We start from the raw sequence: 13,353 nt of genomic DNA on the forward strand, positions 1-13,353 counted from the left end.
AAGAGTGTTAAGTACCATTTTTTATTAATGATTCGTAAAGCTAACTGTTGAGAGCAGTTTCAAAGCATACCAAGAAACCGTGAATTAGCCTTTTTGCATTTTCAATTTTGATCCGAAAATTTAGATCATAATCCAATTCACGTAACTTTTTCACTTGAGGCCAACATTTTCATAATTTTTATCGAAGTTACGAAGCTGGTTATTTTATGTATATAAGTACAGTTCATGGAGATTGGCCATCCTGTATAGTAGCGTAGATGACATCAAGAAAATCTCTTTTGCAACCCGTTTTCGAAGCATAAGAGAGATAGGGGAAGTTAAATGTCATTTCTTAGCAATATTCTATTGAATGTGGTTAGTTATGTATAACCTTTGAACTTACGATTTCTGCTCACATCAGAGCATTTTTGATTGCTCAATTAAAAAAGTGTGAAAAACTTAAAAAAAAATTCAGAATGGTGTAAAACCTGTAATCTTCCTGATTTTCTCCCGATTGCCGAAATAAATTAAACTCGATTTCCTAAGAATTCCAATGAAGAATTTTTCACATGAATCTAAAGCAAAAACAAAATTTCACCCTAAATTAAACGGTTCCTTCATTACGAACATCCAAATTTCTCCATCGGTCCTCTAACATAATTGAAATATTTTCCCTTTCGTGTGATTGTGACGGTGCCGAAAAACTAACTAGTCCGAAATCTTGTACCGTCCGCCATATTAGTTTCTAAATGAGCTTGATATCTTTTTTGTAATATTCTCAAGGAATTTCCTTTGATATCCTCATCATAGCCGTGCCGAAAAATTACTAGTGCGCCATATTGGATCAGAAATGACGTTGTTTTACTCTTCGTATTCTTCTCAGCAAACCCTTTCTCTTGTTGCTCAAGTAACAGGTCACATGGTGCTCACAGAAAAACTAGGCCGCCATCTTGGATTTTAGATAACGTCACTCAGCTACTCATGCATTGTCATCAAAACCTACCACATTTGCAACATTTCATCGAGATCAGTTGAGTATAACTACTTCAAATTCAGTTGTAAGATTTGAACTGAGCCTTCAGCCTACATCCATACCTACAAACATTTCGAGTGAAATAGAAGCTTTCAAACTATTGGTGTACAACGTTGTTTCCGCCAATTTGCACTAGATGGCTGTAGCGGTAAGTGGTAGTCGAAATAAGTAGATGGTAGATGTCATACAATAAGCTTAGGTATTTGTAAACATATAACGCCATCGAAATAGTAGTCGATTTGTGTCTGCACCATAAAGTTATCCTCGGTTAAACATGTCAACTCACGAGCCAAATTCTCTTTCTGCTTTGCTCTGAAAGAACGTGCCGAGAGTGGTTTCAATGCTTCAAGAACGATGATTTTGACGTCGAAGACCAGCATGGAAGAGAGAAGGTTTTCGAAGATGCAGAATTGGAAGCATAACTTGATCAAGATTTGTATCAAACGCAACAAGAATTGGCCGAATCATTGGGAGTGACGCAACAAGCCATTTCAAAGCGCCTGAAAGTCATGAGAATGATTCAGAAATAAGGAAATTGGGTGCCGTACGAGTTTAAGCCTAGAGATGTTGAACCGCGTTTGTTTGCTTGTGAACAGCTGCTTGCAAGGCAAATACGGAGGGGATTTCTTCATCGAATTATGACTGGAAACGAAAAATGAGTTCATTACGATAATCCCAAGCGTATAAAATCATGGGGATATCCCAGCCATGCTTCCACGTCGACGGTCAAACTGAATATTCACGGTTTCAAGGTCATGCCCAGTTAAAAGACCAACGGCAGCAATACAACGAGAGACATGATGAAATGATTTTACAGCATGACAATGCTCGACCTCATGTTGCGAAAGTGGTCAAGACAAAAAATTGGTATGATTCGTGGATCGCTTCAAAAGAAGACACTGCCCGAAAATGGGAGAAAATAGTGGCCAGCGATGGACAATACTTTGAATCATAAATATATAACCAAATTCTACAATAAAGCCTCGAATTTCGGAAAAGAACGACGGAAGCAACGTTGAACGCCGATGTAAAATATTTTAAATTTAATTTTTTTTTTAGTGAATTTCTCCTGCCAGACGAAAATTTTTCATAATGTAAAAATTACAAAGACCCCATTTCCGTAGACTGCTGCACATACTTCCCTGACACTCGTTTTCCAACAAGTAGTTTGTTTCCTGTCTCGAATTTTCAACCGTGTTCCATCGTGGGTATTCTTCAGATATCTCCAGAATTTATTTCGGCTCAAACTCTAACTACATATATACCAGTATATTCAAGACGAAAATGATAAAAATCGACGCTTAGGTTTGAAATGGGGCGTAAAGGACAGAGATCCTTTGTGAGCAGACGAGCGTAAGTTTACACCACTACTGGTATGGAATTGTTTCTGGGAGAAATGGAGCGTATGGGTTTCGCCTGAAGTACGGTAGGGATAATATGTATGTTTTATATCATATTTATCTTTGTTCCCGCCGTGAGCAATAGGCACATAAAAGAAAAAGTTTTTGGTGAATAACGTTCATCAAACTTACCAATGAAATTAGTAGGGAAAATATTTATTCACTAATAAGTAACATAATCCCCTCGGGGGATTATGAAATGAACAGATTTCCTCTTGCTACAACATAAAAAGGGAGTCGACTCCACTAATTTCCAAATTTATCTGTTTATAAAGAGAGTATTGAGGCAAGATAGTCGCCTTTCGCCTCGCCTTTTGCTAGGAATGTATTGGGTTATCCATGTCGTGGTCCGGATTTCATAGCCCTGTTTCAATGACATATATTCAGTTGAATTTTAGCGATCTAACAATATGCATCGTCCATGTACTGCTGAACGTGTGAAAATTGTGAAAAAATGATGATTATGATCCAAATAATCTTCCACCTGAACGTACAATTAAAAGGCAGTGAAAAAATACAAAGATGAGCCTGTTACAGATGTCTTGAGGTCCATACATCATCGAAATGCATGCTCGACCAAAAATATTGCTGCTGCAAGTGAAAGTGTAGAAGAGGATCCAAAATTATCCATTCGTCGGTGCGCACAACATTTGGGACTCACTCATGTCAAGCTATGGCGTATTTGGTATCCTTACAGTTGGCAGAACACTGACCATTGAATGCGTAGAACAAATGGCTACCGGGAAGCACTTTTCCGTTTCTTATGTGGCTGGCGCAACCAGTTGCTCTAATCCATTAGGGAACGGAGACTCGCGAGACAACTCCGTTCCCTATGTGGCTAATGCAACTCGCACATTTATTAACCATGCGTACACGCAAACAAATTTTTGCATATAAGTACACTAACGTATATTGTTATATTTATGTTCAAAAGTATAATTTGAATTTTTTTCTTCAAATCAGACCTATTTTAGATGGATTTTCATTTAATTTCCCAATTTATATCGAAATAAATGAAAAATATTTATATATATCATCGAAAAATTGAGTGAAAAACTCAATACCTTCAAAACGGGTGATATTTTTGAAAAACCGATGCTTTTCGAAAAATCTGGGGTAAAAAATTGCGCTAAAAAATATTGGTCTCCTATTCAAGAAACACCAACTCTCCTCTATATCTGTAAAACAGTAATTGATTTCTATTATCTATTGTGAGTATCATATAAATTTATTTATTCGCATACAAAAAAACCGGCCCAAAGTCTTTTATAGTTCTCGAGATGCTTTCAGTGAGCATCGAATTTGGGACATCCTGTACAGTGCATCCCATTTTGGGTGAGACAGCCAGGTTTCTCGCTTGTTATTTGAGATAGAGCCTTGCGGTTTTCACATTCCTTTTATACTTTTTCGTGAAACTCAAGTTGGTCTAATCAGATTTTGCATAACTGTTTCCGTTCAAGAGATACAGGGCGATTTTGGAAATTGATACTTTTCGGACCCCTCCTTTATCTCCGAAGTTATTAGAAATATTGCTGAGGTAAGAACTACGTCTGAATCATAATTCTGCGTAGAATCCAGTGGCGTACTCAATTTTTTTTTCGGGGTATGGTTTCGAAGATTCAATACTAACTTATATTTTTCTTAATGGAACACCCTATATATCATTACTTTGTTGAATTCGTTATTTTTTTCTCTTCAAAATGATGTATGATACTATGTAGGCAGGATGTTCAGAAATGTTAAAAAAGCACTAAAACATCAAATCATGATGATTTTTTGTTAATGAGCAATGGATTTCCCATATAAAAAAGAATCAATTGGATCATTTTCATTTTTGATTTTTATTTATAGTAGAGTAAGCAAACAAAGATAATACACTCATCACTAACACGAAAAACCAAACGTAGGTACCTACCTAATAGCAACAAATAAATAATACAAAAATTCATAAACATTACACAATATCTTACAAATTAAACTGTTCAAATTGCTGTCCATTTTCCCCTAAAACATAATTGACGAAACTTTTCAATACGCCTGAGTGCATCCTGGAAAACTCCCTCTGTTGATGCACGAAGTTCTTCGGGACTGTTGTGTCTTTTACTGTAGTATATTTTATGTATTAGGGAAAATGGACAGCAATTTGAACAGTTTAATTTGTAAGATATTTTGCAATGTTTATGAATTTTTGTATTATTCATTTGTTGCTATCAGGTAGGTACCTACGTTTTGTTTTTCATGTTAGTGATGAGGGTATTATCTTTGTTTGGTTACTCTACTATAAATAAAAATAACAAATGAAAATTATCCAATTGATCCTTTTTTTCATATGGGAAATCCATTGCTCATTAACAAAAAAAAATCATCATTATTTGATGTTTTAGTGTTTTTTTAACATTTCTGAACATCCTACCTACATAGTATCATACATCATTTTGAAGAAAAAAAAATAACAAATTCCACGGAGTAATGACATACAGGGTGTTCCATTGAAAAAAATATAGTTTTGTGTTGAATCTTCAAAACCATAACCCGAAAAAAAAAATTAGTACGCCACTGGATTCTACGCAGAATTCTGATTCAGACGTATTGTTTACCTCAGCATTATTTCTAATAACTTCGGAGATAAAGGAGGGGTCCGAAAAGTATCAATTTCCAAAATCGCCCTGTATCTCTTGAACGGAAACAGTTATGCAAAATCTGATTAGACCAACTTGAGTTTCACAAAAAAGTAGGACAGGAACGTGAAAACCGCAAGGCTCTATCTTGAATAACAAGCGAGAAACCTGGCTTTCTCACCCAAAGTGGTATGCACTGTACAGGATGTCCCAAATTCGATGCTCACTGAAAGCATCTCGTACATCTCGATTTGTACAGAATACTTTATGAGCATACACAAAACTATTGTATTTTTGTCCACCCTGTACCAATTGGAATCAACATGTGATACATTTTTGGAATAAGCTCAGGTAGAGTAATCGGGAAATTGGGACAAAAGGGGGTGTTCCATCGACTCAGCTCAGCTAGAGTATTCGGAGAATTGATACAAAATGTACAAAAAGTACAAGATATACAAAAATGACGGTGACGTCATTACTCGAAAGTAATTCACCCTGTATATTAGATTATTATTTTAAAATACAGTACCAGTATATATAAAAAATCGACGTGTTGCAGGATTATTTCTTAAAATGGTCTGTTCAGCTAAAAATGAATTTGTTCCATACTTTACGGACACAGTTTATTAACGAAGAAAACTAGGTACAATTTCAATTAATGAAGACTGTTAGCGTTGAAATATGAAAGCGGATTGGCATATTTTATTATGACAATGACGTTGAGAACTGGACCTGATTACACGTTAATTAAAATAAAAGTGTACTGCTTTTACGAAAGGATAGGTAACACAATCTTGGTTACGGTATGTTAAATCCGATGTTTACACGTTAGATTCCCACCAGTGGAAATTGTTTGAATGTGGAATAATGCATATGCGGACATTTGCGTGAATTAGATAAGCGGCCCCTATGTTATTGTTCCCTTAATGAGTCAGATGTCTATTCCCTTTATATATAAAGGTGTGCGCTGTATTGTCTGCCACTGCCTCGAAAATGTTAACGCATGGCGTAACAAGGGTAAACGGTAACCCCGCCTAAAGCAAAGTCCTTCCAAGTTTTGCTTCAGCACCAGATATTCACAAGAATTGTTGAAGATATCTCAACATTTACACTTAGTCCAGCTATATTTTTTCATACATGGACATTCTAAAGGAACATTAAGATATAATAAAAGAGTGTTTTCCTGTTTTCCAATAAGATGTCTCATTGTGATATTAAAAAAAAAACGAGTACGGTAGAGCGGTGTGACTTTGCCAACGGAGGTAACATTGCCGAACTGCCTAATATTTTAAGTTTCAATTTTTTTCGGTAAAGTTGGAAACATCTTACAGAAATCACGAATCGGAACCTCTAACCACACTATATACCTACATGTTGCAACCGTCGCAGTCGTCTGGTGTAGTTTGAATGGTGTGCTACGGTTTGTTATGTGAGCGGGTAATTTTTTAACGTGCGTACATATGCGAAATACTAGGAGTTGTGCAGAAAATATGGCAAACGGTACATCGAAATATATTAAGCAGCTTATTTGACATTAATTGAACGTCATGTTGAAAAAAACTTAAAACATTTGGTTGAGAGGATTTCGACATTTCGGGAAATTTTTCTATTGTGGCCCTTTGGCATGAGACATTGCCACATACCAAATTTGTTTCACCTGTTTTATTTTGAGGCACAATTATGGGTCGTCGATACAAAAAGAAGTTGGATGCAAGAAAATATAGTAATTATACGGAAAAAACACTAATCAATGCAGTTCGAAATGAAAACATTTCAATACAGACAGCTTCCGAAGTGTACAACATTCCCAAAAGAACTCTTTGGAATAAAATCAACAAAAGATATATGGGAAACCTGGAGGCATTTGTGCACTAACATATACCACCAGAACTTCATTAAATTGCCAAAAAACGCATTTTTAAGGCATTGGCAAACTCGCACCGATTTGCGGATCAATTTGCCAAATTTTCGAAAAATAAAAAAAGAAAAGTGTGCACCTTTTCATCTGATTCTAACCACAGCATTATGATATACCGTAGAGTGGTGTGACTTGGCACCACTTTTTATAGTTTTCTTGATGTAACTTTTTTGTTTTTTTTTTGTGGAATGAGTCCTAAGCAGAGTATGTTTTTTTTTCAATGAAATAAACATCCATCAATTATTGATGGATGTTTATTTCATTGTGAAGAGAAAGGTATGCCATTAACGATGGAAAACGATATCAGCCAAATGGCCGCCACGGCTATGATTACACCACCATATCCAATTCGCATATTTGTGGCTGTAACATTTTGCATCCATTTCGCACACAGCTTTATCATGTAGGTACAAATATTCGTGAATGATATGATGTACACCTTCGAATGATATCTTCACAATGTCTGTCATCTCGATCGACTTCACTTTACAGTAATTCAAAAGTATTTTGTGAACTTTTTTCAATTTCACCACATTTGAACTGAGCATAAGAAGCAATGATGGTTGATTTTCCTGGTGCAGACCCCGAAAACTCTTCATCAAGCCAAGATTTTACTTCAACTGTATTTTTCCCCTCAAAAAGCAATATTTAATCATCTTTTTTGAGAAAACAAAAGTAGCTACACTCACAACGCAATATCTCACAAACTAATGGTACTATCTAGAAATCATATGGATTCAATACTAGCACCGCCATCTGTGCACCAGAACGAGGACTGAATTGGCCTAATATATCCTTGATAACTTCGCCAATTTCAATCTTTAAGGCCTTGAATTGATTGTGGAGCATTAGAATAAAATTTATTTTTACCTGACGCTGAAGAAAAAATTAATGGTGTTAAATCACAAGATCTCGGTGGCCAACTGTGATCATCTCTTCAAGAAATGACACGGCCACTTCTAACAAAATTACGATTGTAGCGCTGCTTGTGTAGCACCTAGCGCCCGCCTTGTTGAAAATAAAAAGTCATTAACATCAATATCTTTCAATTACGGCTGTAAAAATCATTGATAATAGCTCGGTAGCGCAATCCATTCACCGATATAGTTGCACCAGTCCCATTTTCTAATAAGTAACGTTCAATCACACGATCAACCCAAAAAGCGCAACGTACAGTGACAAGTTGAGGATGGAGCGGCTTTTCAACAAGCATTCTTAGATTTTCCAATCCCCAAATCAGACAATTCTGCTTATCAACTCGAAAATGAGCCTCCATAACTGTAGTTCATTCAAAAAATTTCAATGCGTTGTTGGCGCGTGTATTGTTTCATGTTCAGTAATGATGTAGTTTTTAATGTTCAAAAGTCAAAAGCGAACAGCTTCAACGGTGACAGCTTCCCAGATTTCAGGCCATTCAAAATATAACCTCTTATTGTTAAACCCTGTAATTTGCATTATAAACACTGTATTTTTTTTTGTTCAATTCAATGTCTCTCCTCGAATAAATTTATTTGAGCATTATATTATTTGATCATTCTAATCTATATGTTGTAATCCAAATAGCGCAAGTTCTTATTAAAATGTAATTTCAGAGTTTGAAGCGCACTGCGCAATTCGCACAATATACAGATTTGACAGTCTAAAACCAGTGTTTGGATATAAATTCGTGCATAAGTGGATGGAACATCTGCATACCAGTCAGAAACTTGCATTAATTCACGCTTGAATGTTATATTTGGCTGAGTGTCGCCTGTTCCAAGCGGTTTTGGACTGATAATAAAATATACCTTCCGAAAAATTCATCAAGTTCTGCTTTGGAATTACAAACTTCAACATTGTTTTCTTATAATAACTACGTTGTATTTTACCTTGTATTGGTGACATATAGGACCCCTTGGTTACCTGAAAAAAATAATTAATTAGGTGAAATCGAAAAACATATAATAATAATAGAGTTCATTTCGGTAAATAAACGAATAATATTTTGAATATTTTCAAATTCAAGCCATTTCGAAATGAGAGCATAATTTTCCTCTACTTTTAATCTACAAGAGGAATTCCGGCTGAGGTTTTATTCTATAGAATTTTCGATATACCATATTCTATATCGAACGAACCACCTGAATATTTCACTAAAAAAATTCTACTACAAGTTATGACATTTTGAGTACTCTCTCATTATTCATTCCAAACACTGTACGAAAATATATGTAAATATATGAAATGTGATATGATATGATCGTTTTTCGATATAAACTAATCTAGATAAGTGTTTCTGATACGATACTCCATAAATTCGGCATGCACATGCTAATTATTATTTTACATATTGAATAATACACGAAGGCATTGATATTTTTCCACGAGTTCAAAATTCAAAAACGAGCCACAAAGTGGTTTTTGAATGAACGAATGAGCCTTCTGATGTACGAGTATTATACATTATCTTAAATACTAAGTCACAAAACAGTACTATGGGGGGGGGCAAGGGGTAGGAAACGCGTTTTTTCAAAAGGTCCGAAAAGTTTAGACATTTTTCGTGCGTTCGGAGGGGAGTAGGAAGGAACGCGACAATACGTTTCGAAAGGAGAAAGACGGAATTTTGAAGTACCCCGATTATTTTATAAATATTCTCAAACTCGATGAAAAAATCGATTTTCGTCGAAAAGTGAAAATTTCTAGAAACGAGATCGGGCGTAGGATATCGTCGGGACGAGATGTTCTTGCTCAATCTGATGCACGAAAAATGAACTGGAAAAGTAACGGAGCCCTTTTTTCGATATTCGTCTTTGTTTTCTCTGATTAATTGAATTTTCATTAGAATTAATGGAGTATTTCCATAAATATCATTAAGTGATTTTTCTATTGAAAAATTTTAGTGCACAAAATTGTCTGCTGTATCCCGAATTTGACAAATGATAGACAAATCCGTAACAAGAGTGTTAGAGTACCAACATATTAAAATAAAATATAATCCTAAGAGCTGTGTAAATTTGAGATATTCCCTCACGATATTGTTCAACAAAGTATGATAGAATGGACAGATTTGTCACAGAATTAGAGAAACTAAATTTTCGATCCTATCACATTTCAACACAAGTTAATTTTCAATATAATATAATTTGGATATAGTGAAATTATTCGCAACATTATTAGCAATTTCTCTTAATTCTGGTGGTGTTAAAGCGATGTCCTCGCATAATTCACGAATTCAACACGTAATTATAAATTATTTCAAAATTCGAAGCATACGATTCAAATTCAAATTCCGTATTCTGTCAATTTTCGCAGTCGCACCAACTGCCAAAATACAATACAAAAGTCACTAGGATGTATAATCTGAATTTTTCATTGAATTTCGATAATACTTCACAAAACTTGACTAAAATAAGGAAAATATCGTCTAAAACTAGTTGCAGAAGGCAATTCCACCTATAATGCGTTCGAAAACTCGCTCCATTTCGAATTTCGCGGTCAACATAGAATTGAGCGTCAAGCTCATAATTGTTATCGTACATTTACAAATCTACACGCAAAATTTCAACATATCTGTTGTCACTGAAATACTTGGTTATCTCATAAATCATCGGAATACACAGACGTACGAAAATATTGCTGCTGTAAGTGAAAGTGTTGAAGAAGATGTCTCTCTTACGGCGCGCTATGGCGTATTTTGCATCTCGATCCTTATAAGGTTCCTTTGACACAAGAACTGAAGCCAGCTGACCACAGAATGCATAGATCATATAGGGTGATTAAACAACAACGTTTGGATGACGCATCGAAATTTCTTCAGCGATGAAACACGTTTTTCACTCAGTGGCTTTGTAAAGACGAAATTGTAGCATATGGGGCAGTGAAAATTCTTATGTAACTAACTGCTGGATAGACCATTACATCTATAACAATTTTATGTATTGTAATCAATTTGGTCTAGAGGAGTTATTGGCGGGTCCGTAAAGTTAGCACCCACTTTTTCGAAAATAGAGTTGTTTTTTACATTCGTTAGTAACTATTTGTAACACCAAAATTTTCGTTTGTACCTCGAGGATACTGGTGGAAAAATATAGCATTCCGCTGCGGAACTAACTTCACGATTTTTTTATTTCTCTAGAAAAGGAACTCAGTTTGAAAGTCCATCGTTTGTAACCTAAACTATAATTGAAAAACAGCACCCCTTAACTGCGAAGTAAGCAACCATTTTTTCAAAAATTCTATAATTTTCTTCTGTTTCCAATAGTACTTCGTTAGTTACCATTTGTAACATAAAAAAAATCGAATATCCCCTAATCTATAACAAAAAATAGCACTTCTAAACTGCGAAGTTAGCACCCACTTTTTCAAAAATTTCATATTTGTCTTTTGCTTCAGATAGTACTTCGTTAGTAACTATTTGTAACACAAAAATTTTTGTTTGTAACCTAAACTATATAAACAAAAAAAAATTGAGAACTGTAAGGGTGCTAAATTCTTATATAAGGGGTAGTATTTTCCAGTTACTGAATTTGTTATGAATATTTACTAACGAAGAACGATTGGGAGCAAAAAAAATGTGATTTTCAGAGGAGTCCAGAGTGATATTCCGTGAAATTGGACAAATCAAAGAAAACACAGAGTTGTCGTGGTACTATCTACGAACAAGAAACCCTATCCAATATGGGCTAGTCTCAACATCATTTCTAGAAAAATCATCCAAAATACCGAATTGTTCATCAGATATTATTCCACATTCTTTTAAGTAATTAATTATTTAATACAGTCGGTACTACCCTATAATTTTTACAATTGGGCTAATCACGGTCTGGCATCTTTCACTTCTTTCTTATAAATAAATAAAGACATACAAAAAAATATTGGCTGTACGAACCTGATAAATTCAACAAACTTGGGATCAAACGAAAATATTCGATGCGATCAAGATCTAGAGGAAATTATTTCTAGAACTTACAACATACAATTGAATTCTAAACGATTTCTCAAAATGTCGAATTCACGGCATAAAAGAATAAGGAACTGCCTTTGACAATGTCTGAGCGAAGATTTAAAATCTAATCCAACCAAATGCAGACTATAAATTCTCTAGGTACATACGCAGTAAAACTTTCGGGAGTCGTCTCAAGTTTATTCACATTTTAAAACTTCCTTTATCCTTGGCCATTTATTATTTTTACTGACACTATTCCCGATAGTTAGGATGCCATTATCCGACCCTACTTTTAATATACATTCGCCAAGCTATTTAAACACCAAACACATTAGGTGAGATAAAAATATATTTTTGAGCAAATCGCCGTTTTCTTGAGATTTGAAGATAGATGTTCATTTGAAGGTTTTTATATCAGATAAATGCAAATCTCTAGTCAGTGTCGATATCAGACTGTTTTTGTTCGGTAATTTATATTTATATGAAAAAATATACCATTTTTGTGTAAACTTCATAACTCACCATTATCTTTTCTTTAAATAAAAAGTATTGTAGATAAAAACAATTAACAAATTTTTATTTTTTTTTCTTGGAAAATGATAATCTTAATCCTGCCTTAAACGAGTACTTCCTTCTCTAGTATTTATGCAGACTAGTACGCCTACCAGTACCAGTTATCAAATTAGCGATATGCTGATGTCATTCCTCCTGAGCGCCTTGAATAAGGTCTTGTAAACTTCAGTTCAGTGATAGACGTCGCCTCAAACTTGTCGCAAGTATGCATCTCTGTAATGTAGAGAACGATACTTGAATTCCTAAAGCATGCCTCTTATCTCTTTGGTGTGTTGGTAATGCCATGGTCAGGTTTTTCCGAACAGATAAGTGGATAAAATGGTTTTGTCGTTCTACAGCCCTTCGGTCTGTCACCGAGAGAATTGGTTAGGGAATAGCGAATCCGTTTCCCAGATACGTCACTTTGTGAAACACCCCCTCTATTAGCCACAAACCTTTGAGGGTGGCTTTCTTCAATTAGTGCCACGATTCTTGCATGATTAATATCACGTATCACCCTACGATTTATGTCGGCAGTCGAAATCGTTACTAGTTCACCTCACCTCTTCATTAAAAAAGTTGGTCAATATTTTCATTACTTCCATTCCAACTGCATTTCCGAAACCTTCCGCAAATAGATTGTTGGCATTTGCTGGTTGAGGTCATAATTGTACAATGGTCTGTTCCAAAAAAATTTTAGGTTAATTGTGTTGCTAAACACAGGCTTTCGCACCTTTCTGGTTTTTTTTTTCCGAGGTGTAACAGATTCTGAAAATTTGATGCACCTGGCCCAATACATTTTCAGTGATTCGTCAAGCCCTGCATAAACTGTGATTATTAGTATATTATTCAACGAGCGGTAAAATAGGTCATAACTCACGCAGATGAAGTTTGCGGCACGAGCCGTAGGCGAGTGCTGTAATTCATCA

The 13,353-nt window shown here is 35.2% G+C and overlaps 1 protein-coding gene across 3 annotated transcripts in view; it reads right to left on the reverse strand.

Moving 5' to 3' along the window:
• The window catches only part of LOC123680559 (protein-tyrosine sulfotransferase), a 366,815-nt gene that overhangs the window by 283,405 nt on the left and 70,057 nt on the right, over window positions 1-13,353 (reverse strand). The window contains exon 1 of one of the 3 annotated variants that reach the window (XM_045618517.1): window positions 8,817-8,850. The exons of the other annotated variants lie outside the window; for them this stretch is intronic. The gene's annotated coding sequence lies outside the window, so the exon portion shown is untranslated. Of the gene's footprint in view, window positions 1-8,816; window positions 8,851-13,353 lie in introns of those variants that run through there. 3 annotated transcript variants of the gene reach the window in all.

This window comes from Harmonia axyridis, chromosome 5 (assembly GCF_914767665.1).
Source record: "Harmonia axyridis chromosome 5, icHarAxyr1.1, whole genome shotgun sequence".
NCBI classification, from domain to species: domain Eukaryota; kingdom Metazoa; phylum Arthropoda; class Insecta; order Coleoptera; family Coccinellidae; genus Harmonia; species Harmonia axyridis.